The sequence below is a fragment of the Pleurodeles waltl genome, chromosome 5 (genome assembly GCF_031143425.1).
Source record: "Pleurodeles waltl isolate 20211129_DDA chromosome 5, aPleWal1.hap1.20221129, whole genome shotgun sequence".
Lineage (NCBI taxonomy): Eukaryota > Metazoa > Chordata > Amphibia > Caudata > Salamandridae > Pleurodeles > Pleurodeles waltl.
The window spans coordinates 699756784-699774803 of record NC_090444.1 but is presented as its reverse complement, the minus strand read 5'-3'; the positions used below and the strand labels follow the sequence as shown (position 1 = coordinate 699774803).

The 18020-nt window shown below is 43.2% G+C and overlaps 1 protein-coding gene across 1 annotated transcript in view; it reads right to left on the bottom strand.

Moving 5' to 3' along the window:
• The window catches only part of SCAF8 (SR-related CTD associated factor 8), a 1507655-nt gene that overhangs the window by 50378 nt on the left and 1439257 nt on the right, over window positions 1-18020 (bottom strand). The window contains exon 23 of the transcript XR_011203719.1: window positions 12722-12795. The gene's annotated coding sequence lies outside the window, so the exon portion shown is untranslated. The remainder of the gene's footprint in view (window positions 1-12721; window positions 12796-18020) is intronic.

The following is an 18020-nucleotide window of genomic DNA, read 5'->3' as shown; positions in this document are numbered from 1 at the left end:
AGGTTGTCTGGCTGGAGAAATGTATTTATTACTGTATAAGTTTAAATATGACATGTAATATGGCAGTGGTAATTGCAATTGGTTTGTGGCATGCTGTATCTGTTTATGAGGATAACTATTTGTTGCTCCTGTTGAAGACCTTTGGAAAGGTTACCATGGGGCTGTGCCCGAGTTACCGCAGGGCGCCCTTGGACTTCGGGTCATATGGGCCTTTAAAACAAGAACTTTAGGTCTGGCTTGGTAAAGGGTGAATAGTTGGATTCTGTGGATTATGATGTATCTCAAGTAATTTAGCGAACACCAACTAACAGGCATAATATTTTTGTAAATTGTTATGGCCTTTCACTTCCAGGGACGCGAATACTAGGTTACTAACCACTGTCCAATACTTAGAGAGTACAGTAATGGAACACGGCATGCCAAGCACCAGAATGTTGTTCGCTCTTCAAACTTCACCGGAAGTGGATCACAGTCTGAGTACTTTGTCAAGAGAAGGCGGAGGGTTTATTTTCCCAGCTGTTAACACCGGCGATGTCTAGTAGAAGAATTACTAATAAACATAAGACAAGTTTGCCCAGTGAATGGTAGCAACATAAAGCAGGCTGTAATATATATAACACATCTGCTTCTGGGATGGTGACTTAGTGAGAAGAAAGAAGCATGCCAATGTATAGAGTAATTTTGTCCCTGAACTTTTGTCGTAATGTAAAATGATGGGAGCCCCCTGCCGAATGGGAAGGTGTGTGTGTGTGTGGGGGGGGGGGGGACGAGTCGCCCATACCTGGCAAATATACAGTGGCCTTGGGAGGAATGAGGTCCCTGAAGGTTTGAGGGAGGTCCGGAAGCGCTGGGGCTGCAGTGCCATTCGTTACACCCCTGCCCTGAACGAAGGCGCCCTAGATTGTACGGGCTGCCAAGAGAAAAAAGGTGCTCTGGAGAGACGGCAGCCACGTGCCCTGCTCCCTAGTTAAATAATCGTGCACGGTAGAGCTGTTAGCAGATAGCTCAGCTCACAGACATTTAGCATAAGCTCTGGGGCATCAAGGCACTTTCCCAAAAGCATCACACGACTGCGGAAGAGGGAAAACAAATGCATTAACTGTTTCCTCCTGGTAGTCAAGCGGGGAGACATGTCGCCTGTCACAAGAACGAGGCGCTTCAACTGGATTACCAAAACGTTCGCGTGTTTAATACAAGGATATGTCAATGAATAATGCATATGTTGTACAGTCTGAGGAGCTTTTCACTGGCAACTGCCTTTGTGAACTGGGCTGGATAACCCGTCTCTTGTTCAGAAGCAACGCCGACCATTATCTGCCTCCATAATTAAGACTCAGCCTTCCTTGCGACATTGCTACTGCATACAGCCTACCAGCTGGAGATTGCTAATTCTCTGTGAGTGTATAATAATTGTTGCTTGTTATAAATTAAAATAACAAGAAGAAAGGCAACCAGGTGCATGCTCATGTGTTCAGTGATCACGTTTTTCCCAACATTCCCAAGTGGCACCCTGCAGAGTGATATCTTAGCAGTATCCCATATGGCCAACGGCGATTCCTCTAAACGCAGGTACAAAATTAAACTGTCGTTTAGTACATTGGGAGTCATTACTTCGCGGCCATTCCATTAGGAGTCATTACATCAGGAGTGCCATTACTTCACAACTCCAAAACTCACTCAGTTCATTATTTTTAGGTTTGGCCTACAGTAAGCATACACTGTCAGCGAAAGCTATTGTTCTTGCATCTTTAAAAAAAAAACTAACAAAGCCAAATAGCTCCTGCAGAGCTATTTGGCTTTGTTAATGTTTTAAAGATGTTGCACCGCAAAACGAAATGATGTGCAACTTGACTTAAAGAAAACAAAAACAAGCATTTGCAATGCAACGGGTCTTGCATTTGCTGCAGTTAGAGCTATTACCGTTGATAACTACTAACCGGACTTTTCTTTCTACACAAATAGAAAGAAGAAAAAACAGCACAATCGCGCTATGTAAAATGCAGCGCGATCGTTCTGAAATTGAAAACAAAAAAACGAGCGCGATCTCGCTATGTAGAACCCAGCTCAAGCGCGCTGCGTGGAAAATAAAAAGATAAAGTAGTGCAGAAACCAGACTGAAAACATCGAGCCTAGTAAGTTTTCAGTAGCTCGCCAGTGCACTGGAGGAAGGCTAAACACCGGAAAAGGCATCACGTATGCATGCCTTTCACTAATGAAAGCAAGCAGATTTTAAAAGGCAAGCCCACAAACCAATGAAAGTGACAAGTGTGACAAAGGCGTGGTTACAAGCCCAAAGAGAGATTAAAACAGGGACATAGCGCTTGTGCGCTCAACCGTAAAAAAGCACTATGATGCGGCCAAAGATGGCCTCGCCATAGAGCTTTGTTTTTATTTGCTTTGAACTATGCTGAACAGCAGCTTGCACTGCTGTACAACATCTCTAAAAACTCTGACAATGCCAATGGGTCTCACATAGGCAAAATCTATCGGCTTTGCCAGTGCTTATATATTTTATATATAAGAATGGGAAAAGTCTTTGGTACTTTCCGAGCTCGGCATGGACTTATGTTACGCTTAAATATTCTGCTAGGATAACCGACATCGGAGGTGTGCAGATTTAGAGTTTGAGTGGAGCAGTGCATGCACTCCAATAAAGGAACAGCTCTGCACCTAAAGAATAGAAACTACCCAGGGTTCTCTGTAAGTGATATGCATAATTTATGGGGCACTCTAAGCTAACAAGGGCATGGTTTGGACTTATAATGGGTGGCCCCTTTTGCTTGGATAAAGCTATGCTTCATGACAAGCTTTCAGAAGAGCAAAACATGTGTCAGGAGCTGCTTATACATACTCCAGGTTGCTCGGGATGGTATTTTATCAATACAAAGCATTGATTCTGGTATTTACATTTTTTAGCTTGCCAAGGGGAGCACTTGTTAATCCTACGTATAAAGACTTAAAAAATAAAAAGGCAAAGGGCTTGTCACTTTTTCAGCTTGGCATGGATGGCATTGGGCTTACCTATGCTTGAAAATTCTGATATAAAAACAGACATTTCAGGTAAGCAGATTTAGACTGTTGGTGGTGTTGTAGATGTGCTCCATATAAAGGAGCTGTTTTCCGCCTAAAGAATGGGAACAGCCCAGGGTTCCCTACTGGTGTTTTATATATATCTATAGTTATCTTTCTTTCTCTCTCTTAAAAAAAAAAAAATATATATATATATATATATGTACGTGTGTGTGTGTGTGTGTGTGTGTATATATATATATATATATATATATATATATATATATAAAAATCTATATATTCCCTGAAAAAAAACAAAAGTTACAGGGACATTATAGTTAGGTTGACATTTTATACATTAACAAAACAGAGAAATTCAGCAGTTATAGTTATACTTATTGTTACACTTATGTTAAGAAACTATAACGCGTGGCCTAAAGATAGTTAACAGCCGAGGTATAGTTTCTTCAGATAAGTGTAATTGTAACTGCTGAATTTCTATGGCTTTGTATGTGTAAAACATCAACCTAACTATAACGTCCTTGTAACCTTTGTTTGTTTTTAGTGAATTTCTATGATTTTTTTTTAAACAAAAGTAATACCTTATAACCACACATTAATATAACCACCGCCGTTCACAGCCTTTAGTCATGAGCTGCGGGAGTTGGCAACATGGTCCTGCATAGGGCATAGCATGTGGCCAGGCCCTGTGGCCAACGCCCCCATATGCATCCAACTCCACGCTGATCATGGCATTTGGCCATGCGCAGCAGATTTTGGTGTGTGAGTATGTTTTTCTTTCCATTGTTTTTTTGGATCCGCAGATCCTTTCTGAATTTACATGGGGTGAGCCGTGTTAAGCCCCGTGGGGGATCAGCAGATCAGCCAAAAAAAGGGCATTTATTGCCTCAGGGACCCCTCCATCTCTCCTATGGGGTCAGGATACCTGTATACTGACCCCTTATGGTTATAGTTTTTTAGTGTTACCCCCAGATCCCCGACCAGTGCTTTATTTGTAAAAATTATAAGTGCAGGTGCTCAAAGCGCAGATAGCAAGGGGGCACAGTCTCCAATCCACTTTAGGCCTCTTCACTTCACTGGAGGTTCTCCCTGCCTGGTTATCTCACTTTTGCAGGTGTCTGTTTTCTCCCTTGGTGACGTATTATCTGTATTTTTCTTCCTCTGTATTTTTGTTTTGTTTGTTTTTCCTTACATTGGTCTCAAAAAATGTCTGATGAGCAGAAGTAAGTGCCAGCCCCAAAAACAAGTTGTGGTGCCCAGAACTGCCAACCACCAACTCAAATTAAGTACTGCCCCTAGCCCGATGGGAGAAATAAAATGGCAGCTACTACTTTCCTCTCAGTTTGCGGCCAGCCAATCAGGGCCTTGCTTTTCCCTGGGATCCACTGATTCAGTGAATCTGCCAAGGGCCGGCATCCCTAGATATACAAATGTATTTTTTCTTTAATAGCTCCAAAACTACTGAAGGGATTTACACCATACCACAAAAAGGGCTCTTTCTGGACCAAGAGCTTGTTTTCTGCCAAATCTGGTGTAATTCCGTCCAGCGGTTCAGGCTCTAGTCGTGTCTACAATTCCTAAGATAAATTGCATGGGGAAAATGCATTTTGGCTCTCCCCCCTTTTTCTCTGCCCCACTTGACGAATCACCCAGAAACTTTCCAAACAGCAGCTGAAGTGAGTGGTAAATTAGTTTTGAAAATTTTGTGAAGATTTGTCAAACGGTGGCTAAAAAACTAGCAAAACAAAAAACGCTTTTCCTGTGGAAACTAGGGCCTAACTATAACTACCTACTAGCGAACACCAGTGGCTAATGTTTAATATAATAGCGGATAATTAACCCTCTATTCTTTAATAAATATGAAATAAAGGAGCTGGAAGTGTAGGGTGGTGGAGGAAAGTTGAATGAGGTTCATGTTTTGAGTAGATCCATCCAGTCTTGGCTTCTGCTTTGCATTCTAGGATTTGGAGTCATGTTTATCCATTTAAAAGATCAAAAAGTAAATCCCAGATCAGAAAACCTCCAGCCAGTAACCTGCTAGTTTTAAATTTGGGGTTAAGAAGCAAGTACTTTTCCTCATCTATATGCCAGTTTGAAAAGATTTTTAACATAAAAAAATGAAGTGGGCAAACTCTTTTCTCTGCACTGCCTTAAAATACCAAGGTGTTTATGTGCTGTCACTCCCAATGTGATGGAAAGATGGCTCAGTTATTTAAATAATTCCCATCGCTATGAAGCACTACTTGAATACAACTTATTATTATCGTTTATGTTACCATAATGTGAAACTAAGTGTAGGTGTGCGAACTGTGTGTGAAAACATTTGGGGCACTTTGTAAAAGAATACCCACTAAGCAACAACTCTGTAAGAGTTCAGTACATTCCCAAGAGCACCGAGACGGGGCAGGTGATGCCGCAAACTTCGGACACGTCCCAACTCAGTAGGACCTCCGTTACTTGGTGCTTTACCTGATGCGGCCCATCCACTAGTATGAGGAGGGTCCCTGCATTGTACTAATATTCCTTATTATAGGTTATATTTACACATAGGATTAGGTAGTTTAGGTCCTGAAGAATCGCGTTAGATCCATAGGACATCAATAGCGAGAAACATGTTGACCTTCTGGTGAATCGTACAGGGGATCCTGTGCGTACAATTCCTAACCTCAAATTGAGTGAGGAAGTGAATAATTTTTTGGGGAGCGTAGACCTTGTTCTTTTCTCTCCCCGCTCTTTGGTTTTAATCATGACAGTGGTTGGATTATTTAATAAAATTTGCCTAACCTCTAGTTATTTTTAAATAGAATTTTTCCAATCCTATACCCTATTCTTTCTAAACCGGGCATATATCTCAAAAGATCTCTGGCAAAGAGCCCCCCTTGAGGGGCCCGTCAGGCATTGCAGCGCCGGCCTGACGTGGAGCAAAGCCCGAGGATGAAGCATGTCACCTTTGGTGAGTGAGGGCTCTTGTTCCAAAATAATTAATTTTCCAGGGACCTGGCTTTCTTTCTTCTTTCTTCTCTCTTTTTTACGATCTTTTCCTTAGATCAGGACCCAATGTGGTTTTCCTGATTATACTTACGTTGTGGAACTGTGTATACCTTGTTTTTGTACATTCCCAAGAGCCCCCTGTTTTCCCTTCCACTGCGGACTGAAAGCATAGGGCCAGGCAAATTGCTCTACCAGATGCACATGAGTTCCCAAAGCCCTGCTCCCTGATGTCTGGCAACAACAGAACGTAGGTGTAAAGTTAACAGTGGCTGTCCAATAGTGAATTAGAAAAGGAAACATACCTATTGGCTTGGAAAAACTAGAAAATAATGGTGGCGATCTCTTAAGTTCCACGATAAAATTGAGCCTATGAGGAAGTGTGATCCACCCTCAGAGAAGTCCATCTGGCTGGTGAACCCAGTGCTGAGAAGGGTAGAGAGCCATTTGCATTTCTTTGGTACATGTGCACAGAGAGCTGGACTGGACCATGGTCACCCTAAGATTAAACCCATTCACACAGAAAGACACACTGCAAGAAACAACTGGAAATAACTGGGACAAGCGATCTCAGACCTGGTTGAGAGATGATAGTGAAAGAGGTCTGAGACAAGCTGAGGAATGGAGTAACTTGAACGAAACATGCTGGCTGTGGGAAAGGCAAGCTGGTTTAGAAGGGTTTGCCAAACTGGATTGGTCCAGCTATAGACTCACCACAGGGTGATCCCCTGGGGTAGGTACAGAGAGACAGGCTAAGGAACAGTAGGGGCTGCCTCCTGTTGTTTTTGAATGGTTAGAGCAGGCTTCTCCAAAGAGTAGCTCGTGAGCTACTGGTAGCTCCCTGTCTTCCTTAAAGACCCTTCCTGTGTGCACCCCAGCTCACTAAATTAAAAGCTTTTGCTTGATTGAATTAATATATGTACGCAAAAGTTAAAAAGTGTGAATTCCAAAAGAAAATGTGTGTATTTTCAGAAGTAATAAGTTTCTGTTGGAAAGAAATGGTTTACTTTTAAAATATATTTAAAGATGATATTTGCCTGATAAGTCATGTGGTGTTGGGGGGAATTGTTACTAATATTATTAACTCTGTGACTAGGGCATTGCAGCTACAGACATTATGTATTATCATGGGGTGAGGCATTCCATGTTGACAAAGTATTTTTTGCATTACTGCTGGCAAATGTGCCTTATTCACTGAGGTGATCATTGAGGTAATCTTCATATGATGGCCACTACTGTAACCCTTTCTGATATGGTCACTATTAAAATGTTGATATTATTAGCTTGGGATCATTTTCATTGAACATAAGTAGCTCTCATTACAGCAAAGGTTGGAGACCCCTGGGTTAGATGTTTGGGAAGGTGAGCAGACCCTGTATTAATTCTCACTCACTCCTTCTTGGAATATATCAATAAACTGTACAATGGGTTAAGAGAATTGCGATATTATATGGCAACATGCATGTTAAGTATTGATCTTGTTTTAATTGCTTTCCCTCCTCCCTATTCATGGCAAGGGCTTCGTTTACCGCAAGGATAAAGAAAAGTTATTAAAATATTCAGCAAATGAAGTCTTCAGCAAAGTGAACTTCTGTTCGAAGTTACTTACTTTGGTTTTCTGTGGTGTTGCAAGTGCCGTCATGCGGTATTCAAGGTTCACTTCTTTTTCTAAGATGTTTCTTTTTTTGTAAGAAAAGCAATTAAAATATTAAAACCTAAAATAAAGGCATGCTGCTGGATGAAATGCTTCTGGAACTCCTATCAACATCTTATTACTTAATAGAGGCGTGAGTATGAAGAATGGTTGCAGAACGTTTATTGCCGTCACTTTTGCTAAAATTATTCTGTACACTGAAAGTCACCACTGCCCGGCTATCCACAGTGACTTAGTGCAACGAATACTCTGTTGTATCTCTTATATTATCAGCTGAAGGAAGGTGCATTGCCTTCATCAAACATATGTTAAGAAGTGTTGTGTATGTGAAATAATCGCCACTCAAAATATTCAACCATCGGAGTGGGGCACTGATGATGATAATGGTGAAAATGATGAGGGTTTCTTGACTAGAAGAGTTCTGTGCAACTACAATTTGGAAAAAGGTGAATTCTCTGTGAGTTCTTCAATGTGATTGTTATCTGCGGATTTGCTTTGCATGCACAATGTATTCAGTTTTGGAACAAGCTCAGAGAAGAATTACACAGGTGCACGCCTTTCCTTAAAATATGGATTTTTCAGCAGGAGAGCAGAGGATGATCCTAGCTGACCTCTGCTGTTACCATGACTGTCACCATTTTAAAACCAGCCCTGGGGTTGAAGCTGTGGTCAAAAGCCTCAGCGGCTGCTTCTGTACGCAACCGTCCATTAGGATTTCAGTGTCTGGTGTGGCAAACCAAAAGGCTGCACCATGGAAAGGTACCCCCGTCCACACCTTGACAGCCAATGCGACCTTTGTTTCTCACAACAGAGTTGTTAATGTTTGCTGGCTATTGCAGAGTGGTGGGGGCAGTCGTGGTGCTGTTATCGACGGTAGACCACTGGGAGTGGTTTAAAGCGAAAGCTTCTTCCTAAGAAACCTACCATCATCTCATCTCTAAAGAGTGTTGAATCAGCAACTAGCAACACAAGTTTAGTCGAGCAAAAGCCCAACGCAATTTAAATCAGTGGCGATTTTCATGAAGGACATTGACACCGCCTCTGCCAGAAACCCTATGCACTTTGGTGCAATTTCACACTCCGCTGGATTTTAACTACCTGACCTGTTTTCCCTAAAAAAGTAAGCATAAACCAGCTTCATATTTACTTTTGTTTAAAGTTCAGTGCACATTTTATAGTTGTTTCCATAGTCTTGTTAATTTAATTGCAGATTAAAGTTCATCTTCAACACTACAGTGTGGTTACAACAAAATATCCTGATATCTTCTTTACCAGTGAAGCCTGCAGCACGCTGACTGTTGTAGTCTTGACAAACTCTGTTCGGCCACATAAAACTCTAAGTGTACCTACACATCTGAGAACATAGTTTTAAGACACACACCCATAAATAGTATGCACTGTAAATATGGTGAGACATTTCATGCAAAACTCAGGACGGCGAGGTCAGAAGACAAGAATATGCAACATCAGCCAGAAAAGAAATCTTAGAAGAAGGTCATTTTCAGGGCCTTCTAAGCTAACGCCCAGTTGTCCACTGATTCATAGTTTAACCTTGGCTAAAACCACTTTCAGGCTTATATAATGTTTGGTGCCGGTTTTGTGACTTAGAAGCTCCCCTATCAGTCCGTGTCACCCACCCGAAGTGGTCATTTTTCCATGCTCCAGTTAAGTTTGCGGCAAGGCATATACATAACCCCAAATGTTTGAAAATAGGATGTTATTCTGACTTCAGACCTAACTGACCACATGACTGTGACACTGTAGTAGGTATATGATTATTCACATCAAGCACTCTAAGGCTACCCCATTTATCGTGTTTACTCACAGTTTGTAGGGTAGGGTATAGTGCAGCCTCTTACAACGTTACTTCTTGCTCTCTCTCATATTGTAGACTCTGTCCTTGGGTCACACCAACAGTGTTGGAGTTCATCAGGTTAATCTGCAGCATCACTACTGGTAGCCCCAGAACAGTGGCATGGTCAACACTTACTTTTATCTTCTCAAGGTTTTGGGGCTACTGAGCCTGGTGAAACCACCAGCGACGCTGGCTTCACAACTCTGCTGAACACTCTGTGCCATATTTCATGACCATAGCTCCTCAGTGGAGTCTGGAATGTTAGACACTAGCTTGTGGTCAAGATCCACAGCTTTGTATCACTAAGCTCCATCTTTAGTGGGTGCTCCTCCATCAATATCGCTGACCACTATCTAAAGCTCTTCGTTTGTACGTTTTGCTACAGTTATTGTTAGCAATGTCTATGTACAAAACGAGGTACAGTCGATGGTTAAATTGTGGAGGTGTTGTGGAGCTTCTAGAATGGCATACACATCTAACTGAAAGCCTTCACGGGCACTGCCTGCAACATGAGCTCTCAACAAGAGCGCACAACACAAGGGTCCAGTAGGTCCAGACGTTAGGAACATCCAAGTACTCTTACACAAGAAAAAACACTAGAGCTTGAGTCCAAACAATGAATACCACATTTTTGGGAAACCACACACTATATAAACAAGTTCCATTACTATTAATTTGATGTAAATTTATTTTACGTCGAAATCCTAAAACTCTGGCATGAATCTGGCCAACCTGAATGCCAATCAGACAGCCTTGCACTAGATGTTCTGGTAGAAAATGAACACCACACAATTCTACCTGTTTTTTTTTGCTTAATGAAAAACACTGTCCTGTAGCTTTAATGATTCGGAAGGTACCGCCTGATTGAAACTTTCGCAAGGCCACTCAGGGCTGGGGTGGCCATTCTGTCACCCTGCCATTTTCCGGGAGGTGGCGTAATGCTAGGGGGCTGCTTTCAAGGCCGGGTGGACTTCCATTACCCAGCCAATCCACCATGGCAGCATTCCAGACAGGCCCGCCAGTGATGGGTAGGGTACATTTGGTTTCCTGTCTTCAAACCATTTCTAAGTGTAGACAGACTTAAGAACGTTACCCTACCTAGCCCTCGACGAGGCACACAGTACCAACACAAGTGTGACTCTTTTTTACTGTAACAGTACCTGACAAACTCCTGTACTTATTTTCCTAATAACACCGAAGCTCGTCCCTTCCCTTTCGTCCTTCCAGTTTCGCAGCGCCCCGAGGCGGTGGGCAAGAAGTACAGAGTGTTTAGGATTCACCAACAAATAAATGAACTATCAGCATGTTACAGTGACGCACTAACTGGGCTAATGTTTCCAACCTTTAGTACCGCTGAGGTGAAAATCACGTCTGCAGATAATGCATTGTCTGAGGTCCAACTGTTGGCGAACTGCAAATCATGATTTTTTGGCCTCTATAAATCAGTTTGTCTTTTTGCACTTGTCACCTAACGATGAGAAAATGCACACAAAACAGAGGCACCGCGATGGACTGAATGGACAGTCTCAAGTATGGCCATTACTGATACACTCCAGGAACCACCAAGCAAAGAGATCTTCGATGACAGCACACCAATCACTGGAACACTGAAGCAGGCTAGCATGTTGAGTCTGATTCACAAATTTTAAGGTAGAAGATGTGCACCATGAATATTGAACCCACAATATTGATGGGACAGAATACTGAGGACAAAATAAATATATATATATATAAAACATCAACAGGTATGCAAGTCTTGATTTTCTAAATCCAACTCCACATATTTACCAAGGCAGTACATATAACTTCAAGCTATGCAGGTGTGGAGTTAGGAATCGTAAATCAATACTTCGGTTTAGGTGCTTACCTTTCAAAATGTTGCCCTTCAACAGTCTATCCTCGATAATCTTCTATCGCAATACTGTTAGTGTCACTATCCAGTAGTAATACCAAGGCAGAATGTCAGACATTTGATCCAGTAGGATTGCTTTTGTATTTGAAGAACATTTCCGTCTTTTAAAGGGGTCACAAAAAATCCCAGGAGCACACCAGGCAATATATAGCAGTATATGAGTTTCTAGGGCCCTCCAAAAAAAGAAATTTGCACATGCGGAATTTCTACAAGTGGAACATTCTGCATGCATTAATGTGACAACCGTGGCTATGCGTTTTTCTCTCTCTCCAGGAACAATTCTCTTCCCATGTATCCCACATTCAATTTGGGAGAGCTACCTAACCATTGAAACATACTTTATTATTGCTTTTAACAGTTAACAGCAGCACATTTTCATGCATTTTTAGTTGGGGAAACATATTGCAGGGGTTTGGAAATACCCACAAATAACCACGTGAAACTTACAACCTTGTGGGTGTTCAGCTACAGTTACCACACCAGGAATGACAATAATCTCACCACTAACCCTAAATTCAGAAGTGCACTTTCATAAAATTCCATCATCCCTAATTTTGGAAATCCCTTGCACACCTCGATGAGTCAGGATTGTAATTCCGTGAATTATGTCTGGATTTAACAGACGTCCATCACATTTAAAAAGCACACTTGGATACCTCTCAAACTCTCTCAAGATTTTTAACATTTCACGCACAACGCATTTTCATTAAAAAAAAAAAAAACTACAAAAAGTAAATGTCAAGTTCTATTCAGATGTTGTCAAATCCATTAATTGCTGGTTTTAAGACAAGACTGTTGTATTTTTATCCATTCTTTCTGGAAAGAACTATTAAGTGATGGAGACAAAGTGGTAGGTGGGTGGCAGCCACAAATATGCAGAAAATCATAATGAGCTCTGATTGTGAGTCATCACTGTTAATAATACGTATGTGTTCCCAGCACATACAAATGGCTTATCCTGTAGCTTTAATCGCAGCAAAAGATTACTTGATTCAAAATAATTTTGCGCCTTACATTCCACGTTTAGAAGAGGCATTTTCTTCTAACAACTTAGCTGCTGGAGATCTGTTATCCTAACTCCTTCACATATAAGAACCAGAATTAACAACCGCAAATATAGGTCCCTTTGGCTGTCATGTATTTCCTTCAAAAGTGCATTTTGTTCTTTCAGTTTATACGAGCGACGGTCGAAGCAAATCTCAAGAGGGAGAGGAAGAGGAAGAGGGAGAGGGAGAGAGAGAGAGAGAGAGAGAAAAAAAAAAAAGAAATAAAATGAACTTACTTTACCACGATGCTGCCGTCTGCTGCCATCTAGCTTATCGCTCCTCCTCCCTCGATGTGGTGTCCCAGCAGTCACTGGATTAATGTATAGTGATGAAAATTAATATATGTTAAAAAAAAATTGAAATTCACTGGAAAAAAAACAAAGGTTACAGGGACGTAACCTTTTACATTATAGTAAGGCGCACATTTTACATTATAGTTAGGCTCACATTTTAAACGTACAAAACCATAAAAATGGTATAGTTAGGGTTATCTCAAGTAACTATTACTCGTGCTCTAAGGTAACTATAACTCGGAATCTAAAAGGGAATCTAAAAAGGCATAAACTGTTCTGATTTGAGGCACCAAGTTTGAACCTGAGGCTGTATAGAGATTTCCTAAAGCGCCAAAGTGTGGGGTTTGTGAGAAAACCGTTAATGGCAGAGAGGATGACAAAACGGGAACAGACTTTTAAAACCCTTTTTGATGAGGATAGCAACAAGGGGTTGGATTAATCACCTATATCATAAATCAAAAACTGTCCTCCAGTAAATTGCTAAAAGAACTAGAAGAAGCCAAATTAATGGAGATAAATACATGGTGGGGAAAAGCCACATTGGGAAAATACAGTGCATGTGGGAGAGTCAATTGAGGTCTGAGGATTTCTGTTCTGCCTACATTAAATGATATGGATCCAGAATTGCTTAAACAATGGCAGGTAGATACAGTTAAATGTTCTATGAAATTGATGAACACACATTTTACAAGCAGAGTGGAAACTGGAAAATACACTAAGGAGAATTAAAGAAATTGAAAATATGTTGGAATCAGGACAGATCTCAGAGCAAGTAAAAAATGCAATGGGAGGGATGGAGAAAAGGTTAGGGAAACATGAAAAGGAGATACAAATGAAGAAAGCAAAGAATATTAATAGAGATAAAACAAATTGTGCCACAGGCAGGATTTACAAATTTGCGAAAAGGTTTGATTCCCTTTACACCAGACAAACTATGGATAAAACCATTGAGCAAGACAAAGCCCCCTCAAGTATTGAATGTTCAGATCTGAGTTTGGGGGACAAAATTCCGACATCAATGGGACCAAAACAAGATTTCTCAGGAGAAATCGTTGAGTTGAAAGCCTATAGATATTTCCTCAGATCCACATCCATCAGTCTATTGGAACACACTGAAATATTAATGGAAATGTTAAAATTCTGCCTAACACACAAAGGCCCTCATCATGACATTGGTGGTAAATCCCGCTTACCACCGCGGTGAAGGCTGCCAACATACCCCCGTGGAGACGAAAAGCCGTTCGCCAAATTATGACAGACACACCAATCCAAAAGAATACTGACACATACACAAATCTGCCAGCCCAAAGGTCATTGCTAAAGTGGCAGTACGAACACACATACCGTTACTCCAACAAAATAACGCCCACCACATCATGACCCACGAATCACCATGGCAGACGTTCAATGGCGGTAAACCATTGGCGGTACACACCGGCGCGCTCAGAATGGGCACCCAAATACTAAACTACACAACATTGGCCAATACCAAAAACACACACCTGACACTAATACACACACCACACCTACACACACACACACAGCACTATAAAACACACACCCACATTACCCACAACCCTTTACGAATACAAATTATTGCCACGAGACTGATACCAAGACCACTGCAACAACTAGACACACACACCACATACACCCATACATCCCTCACACACCCCACTTCACACACCCAACCACAGTACCCAACACCCACACACCTACATACACCACACAACACCCTTGTCCCCACAAAGGCACCCCGATTCACAGATGAGCTGTTGCGGGTCACGGTGGAGGAAATAGTAAGGGTAGAGCCATAGCTGTTTGGAGCACAGGTACAGCAAATATCCATTGCAAGGAAGATGGAGCTATGGTGGAGAATCGTGGACAAGGTGAATGCCGGGGGACAGAATCCAAGACGATATCAGGAAGAGGTGGAACGACCTACGTGGGAAGGTACGTTCTGTGGTAGCAAGCCACCAGCTCGCCATCCAGAGGACTGGCTGCGGACTCCCACCTCTTCCCCAACACCTCACAGCACGGGAGGAGCAAGTCTTGGCAATACTGGATCCAGAGTGACTCACTGGAATAGCCAGAGGACTGGACACTGGTGAGTCAACATTTACTACTTATCACTACCATTACCTGCATCAGATCTCACCCCCTCACCCTCACTCCCATCACTCCACTCCATCCCACACACTTCACTTACACATATGAATAACCCCAATGCCAAACCCTGCATGCTATACCAATCCATGGACAGCCCTCCCAGCCCTGCACTAAGACCCATCACAAAAGCATGCACAGCATAGAGGAACTAACAATCCCACAATACGTCACCATGCACAAACAAAGGTGGCAGGGCAACAACAATGATAGAGGGGAAGCTAGGGATGTACAATATGTAACAGACATGAAGCATAATACGAAAAAGGAGAGTGAGGGGTGTATTAAAATTGTCTCTGGACACCAATTGTCTTTAATACTATCTATAGGAGTCAGGCCAAGGTTAAAAATGAATCAAGGAGTCCAAAGGGAAGTCATGTACCCTATACTCCTAACATGAAGTGAGAAAAGAAGGAGAAATACTCGTTCCTAACACTAGGAGGTCGACATGTTTCACGCCTGAGCGGTCTAAAAAAGATCCAATGGCGTTTCTTCAGGACCTTAAAAAACAACAACTTCTCCTTAAGAACAAATAACAATAAGTGCTGGAGGGTCACTTACAGTACATAGACTAAATAGTCACAGTCAGTCATCTATTGGGTCGCCCATCCCATTTCGAGATAAGGCATCATGAGGACGCTAAAACCTCCAACCAGAGAGGGCACCATTCCGTCCGTGCTCTGGTCCGTGATCCACCTACCCTGGGACGCGCCCCACTATTATCACATCCTTCTGTGACGCAAAACATTATCACATCCTTCTGATTTCACTCGATCAGTAACACCATCTTCGGTCATAAGAGCCACCACCTTTTGAGCGGTGGCCCGTCGGACATTGCAGCGCCGGTCCGGCGAGGAGTTAGCCCGATGATGATGCCTAGCGTCATAACTGATGCTTGAGGGTACTCCTAAACGACATCACTCGCCCGAAAAAACTTGCACAGGCATACACTTTTGGAACAGTATACCTTTGTTATATAGGCCTATATGTAGGGAGTACGTATACTGGACCATTAATCCTCCCTGTCCCTTTTCGTTTAGTAGCATGAAGCATAATACATCACTTACATCCCTACAGGTGCCCCAGCCAATGTCAGCGGAGAGGAGGTGCCACGACAAACTAGTCCCCCAACAGGAGATGCCCCCAGTGATGACAGTAACGCTGGACTTCTGGATCTGGATGAACTACCTGGCCCATCAGGGACCACTGGTTAGTCGGTCACCCCAGCCCACTCCTGGTCAACCACAGAGCCTCCCCCATCAGTATCCAACACCACAGCACCCACCCAGCGTCCCCATACCTCTGTCCCCAGGACACGTCAATCAGCAGTGTGCCCACCTTTACAGGGACCCCCGTCCACACCTCGCCCACAAGACAATCATGGACCTGGCCCAGTGGCAGTGGGCACACAGTTCAGGGGCCACAGGCACGGGGCAACAGGGACACTGGTAGGACTGATGTGCGCCAGGGTGAGGACAGGCCCAGGGAACAGACTCTCCAGGAGACACTCACCAAGATCCTGGGGGCCTACCAACAATCCTAGGACACGATGGGCCAGATCCTTACCAACATGCAGGAGAACAAGCGAGTGCAGGAGGAACACCATCAGGAGATCAGGGAGGACTTGCAGGCTCTCAACACCACCATGATCTCCATAGCAGGGGTGCTGGCAGACATGGCCAACATCATAAAGGAATCGACAGCATACAAGCGGGCCCCTACCACTAGCCAGTCTATTGACCAGCCCTCCACTTCTGCTGCAGCTAGTCGGCAGGAGGCCCGCCACAGGACCCACAGGCCACCAGCACCTCTCCCCCTGCAGACGGTGAACCACCCGCAAATGTTCCTGCGACCCAGACAGAAGCCAGAGACACCTGCCAAGACCAAGACCACCACCAGGAAATGAGACTCTCATGATTGTCCCCCTTGTGTCGTCCCACCCTGTCACCTTGTCCTGCCTTTGCTCCCCTTCCTATAGCCTCTTGGACACTGGACCTGTGCTACAAACAGACTGGAACAATACCCTAGACTTTCCTCTACCATCACCCCATTCCATTGCACTTTTCTGTCAATTATTGGCACTACAATGAACACCCTTGAACACAACTTGAGAGACACTATTTTATGTGTTGAAAATGTGCATTTGAGGGAAGTCACATATAGTGCAAATGAAATGAATATTGTGACATCATACAAATAATGCCCATTAGCTGTCTGTAGTAAACACATAAGGACACTGTTATCATATCACCAACATCTGTAAAATTACAAGCCATAGGTGACATTACGTTGAGATGCAAAGGAAGTGAATGACTTCATGCTACAGCCACCCAGATAAATCAATAGTCAGAGTAATGGTCAGCTCCACTGTCTCACCTGTGTGCCATTGGAAGTATTGACGTATAACTGATGTTCTGTTGTCCACATCCTCATCCTCCGCCTCCTCATCCTCACTGTCCTCAGGGTCAACTCCAGTCTCCTCCTCCTGCAGGAAAGGCACATGTCGTCTGAAGGCCAGGTTGTGCAACATTGAGCATGCCACTACTATCTGGCAGACCTTCTCGGGTGAGTAGCACAGGGATCCACCTGTCAGATGCAGGCATCTGAACCTGGCCTTCAGGAGGCCGAAGGTCCTTTTGATTATTCTCCTGGTTTGCCAATGTGCACCATTATAACGGTTCTCAGTCTCTGTCCTGGCATTCCTCACAGGGGTCAAGAGCCACAATAGGTTTGGGTAGCCAGAGTCACCCGCAAGTATTGAGGGACAAACATTAACATTACACAAATGCTATGGGGATAGCACCTGAGGCCATAAACTGACATACAGTGGGTGGGGACTCTGGCTCACCTATTAGCCACACCCTGTGCCTCTGTAGTTGGGCCATCACAGTTGGGATGCTGCTATTCCTCAGTATGAGGGCGTCATGCACCGACCCAGGATACTTGCAAGTGATGTGGGAGATGTATTGGTCTGCCAGGCACACCATTTGCACATCGAGTGGAAACTCTTCCGATTCCTGAACACCTGTTCATTCTGGCGGGGGGAAACAAACGCAATGTGTGTACCGTCAATCGC